This window comes from Rana temporaria, chromosome 5 (genome assembly GCF_905171775.1).
Source record: "Rana temporaria chromosome 5, aRanTem1.1, whole genome shotgun sequence".
In the NCBI taxonomy this organism is placed as follows: Eukaryota; Metazoa; Chordata; class Amphibia; order Anura; family Ranidae; genus Rana; species Rana temporaria.
This window is the reverse complement of record NC_053493.1, coordinates 97,807,726-97,811,188: the sequence shown is the minus strand read 5'-3', so window position 1 is coordinate 97,811,188 and position 3,463 is coordinate 97,807,726. Positions and strand designations below refer to the sequence as shown.

Genomic DNA, 3,463 nt, shown 5'->3' with positions numbered 1-3,463 from the left:
TTCACAAAGCACTTGCGATGAAAACTACGCCGGCGGCCTCCGGCGCAAGGCGGGCCAATTCAAATTGGCGTGTGCCATTTAAATTAGGCGCGCTCCCGCGCCGGACCTGCTGCGCATGCTCAGTTTCGCAATTCCCGTCATGCTTTGCGCGCCGTGACGTCATTTTTTCGAACGGCACGCGCGTAGCGTACTTCCGTATTCCCAGACGTGTTACGCAAACAACGTTAAATTTTAAATTTCGACGCGGGAACGACGGCCATACTTTAGACAGCAATACGATTGCTGACTAAAGTTAGGGCACCCAAAACGACGACTAACTTTGCGACGGGAAACTAGACTAGCGGCGACGTAGCGAACGCGAAAATCCGTCGTGGATCGCCGTAACTCCTAATTTGCATACCCGACGCTGGTTTACGACGCAAACTCCCCCCAGCGGCGGCCGCGGTACTGCATCCTAAGATCCGACAGTGTAAAACAATTACACCTGTCGGATCTTATGGATATCTATGCGTAACTGATTCTATGAATCAGTCGCATAGATAGAAACAGAGATACGACGGCGTATCAGGAGATACGCCGTCGTATCCCTTTTGTGAATCTGGCCCTAATTTGTTTTTCCTCTAGAAGATGCAAAGTTTGTCAAAAATTTACAGCAAATTAGTAAAGGTCTAGAATTATCATATGGGAGCCTGCTGTGTCCTTAATTTGGTCAGGCAGTACCCAGGTCTTTAAGTTATATCATAGTGAGTCAGCATTTAAATTTTATGTAACACTAAAAAATCAAAACTTACATTTTATGATTAACCATAAGCACAACTTCTCCTAAAAAAATTCCCACAGTGGATCTCTGAAATCCTAGCCCAGAAAATTAAATTTTCCAGATCACTGAAAATAGAACAGTGTTATTTATATTTTCTGATCCAGAAGGATTTGTCAGAAAATAAGATAAGCATTATTTATTTAGCTATCCAACGTTATTGACTAGTGCATTTCACACTATTCAGTACCATTCGCGAAAGGAGTAAATAACAATCCTATTAGCCACAAGCTGCCAAATGAAATAGATGGCCATTAAGGGCAAAATGCCATCTTCACCAATTATTGCATTTGTCTGCCTTTTCTGCACAGGAAAAGTAATAGAGGGGAAGACATGATAGATATATTTTATGACAGGTTTGTATATCAGTGGATGGTGATCCATATGTAGATTGTAAGCTCTCACAAGCAGGGTTCTCCTAATCCTCTTGTCTTGCATTTTTTTGTAACTGTATTATCCCTCTTTATTTTCTAAAGTGCTGATAAAACTGTTGGCACTATATAAATCCTGTATTATAATAATAATAATAATAATAATAATAATAATAATAATAATAATAATATAATAAAGAGGTTACAATGGCAGGAAACTATCAAAAACATTTTTTCTGTTGAAAAGCCTGTGGCGTGCAAAACACAACCCAAAAACTCCACCCGGTGCAGGGAAAAATGTGCACACACATAAAGAGTGACATCACAAAAAACTGCGACGGGTGCATCGTCAGTGGTCCTCCGAAAAGGACCCGTCTCTGATCCCCCGGGGCGTTAGGCTCCTGACAGGGAAAAGAGTAACTGTGGTCCATACAGCCGAAGCCATATGGACCCATCTTGGTCCAAGCAGCCGAAGCCACAAGGACCCAACATCCTCGGAGGGACTGCCGAAACAGAACCCTCCTCTGTGAGGCTCCCCCGAAGGGAGACCCCATGAGAGCCGGTGAACCTAACCAGAAGGCCGAGTCCACCAACTCCCAAGACTTTCAGAGACCGGCCCGAGGACCAGCACCCTACTTGCCACACATAAAGTGCAAGCACCAACAAAAAGAGTGACAAACAAAACAACACACGGGGAAAAATAATAAAAGAAAGTGGGGAAAAGGAAGATGGGAAGGTGAGGAAAGTGACCAATGTGAAATACATTGGCCGGCCCTCCGGCCAGGATAAAAATTCCACTGGTCCTAGCCAAAAGGCCCGGCCCAAGCGGCAGGTGTGAAAAGTGTGTTGTGGAGATCAGTGACCTGAAGGTGCCACACGATGAGTGCCCCTCAAACACTCGTGCAATGTATGGCACCCCTGGACTGCCACTCCAGGGGCACAATCTCCACGGGCTTTTCAACGGTCCCTAGCCCCCGGTCCGGACCGGCAGCACCCTTCCCAGCCAGGAAGGTGGGAGAAGAGGTCGGGGAGAGCCTACTGACGCAGACTCTACCCACAACCCCTATCTATCCCACCTAATCACATTCTGGAAGTACTACCCGCTCCATCCCGGTTAAAGGAGAAGCAAGGGTTCCCTCCAGAACAACTGACTGGGGCAGATACCACCAAATCCAGGCCAACGGCCAGGGACCCGGCCTCTTGGCTTCGACCTCATGCCTCTCTGTCCACATCAGAAGGCTTCCACCTCCACACCAACAGGCTTAGCGTCCGCCGACTGCCATCCCTTTCCCCCTGCCACAGGGTACCGGGGACAGTCAGCTTAGCACCACCTATTGGCAACTGATAAGAACAGATACTACACTTGATCTTAGCCAAAAGGCCGAGAAACTATCAAAAACATGCTATTGGTACATGGCAGGAGCTACTTTGTTATAGGAAAGTCAGATATTCTACTAAAATATCCTGAGACCACTGACAGTAAACATGCTACCACCTTACTTTGAAATGAAAACACTGCTAATAAGTTGACAAATACCTAAAAACTTTCATGTCTGCTCTCACTTCCTTACAGTATTTCCAGCTGTGCATCAATTACTGGACAGTCCTAGAAATTGAAGACAAAAATGCATTTCTTTGTAACATCCAAAATAAAATGAATGTATTAAAGATTGAATGCGTTTCTAAATTTAACCACTTGCTGACCAACAATTTAACGATTATTGCTGGTCAGCATCTTTGGTGTCCCCCCCGCGATGTACCCATACGTTGCAGGGGAACTTTCTGGTTTACAGGCACACACGGCCCTGCCAAGCGCAGCCACTGAACACAGCAGAAGTTCATCACCAGGCTCCCAGCCAATGATTTTGGCTGTGAACCTGCTGATTGCTGTGGTCATTCACAGCACACATCTTTGTGTGATTGTAAACATATCCCAGATCTGGCTGTTTTTTCTCCCTGAATTCACTTACCGTTGAGAGCTGAAATCAGGAAGACTTGCTATGCATACAGTTAGCCCTTTGATTGCCCTCTTGATCACCCCTGTCACCTAGCCAGTGTCGTTAGTACAGCTACAGTGTACAGTATCACTAATCATTGTATTAGCGCCATTATCAAAGTCAAATAATGTCAGTTAGCATCACTCCCAGCCAGTGTCAGTTTGTGCCAGTCCCTGATTGCCCGTCACACTATCACAGTCACATTATAATTTGCTGATCAGCATTAGTAGTATAATGTCTGTCCTGGTCCAGAGGTGAAATGGTTAAATAGCAGCGAG

The 3,463-nt window shown here is 45.5% G+C and overlaps 1 pseudogene; it reads right to left on the bottom strand.

The window, feature by feature from the left end:
* Positions 1–2,450: 2,450 nt before the first annotated feature.
* Positions 2,451–2,581, bottom strand: LOC120942205 (annotated as a pseudogene).
* Positions 2,582–3,463: the final 882 nt, after the last annotated feature.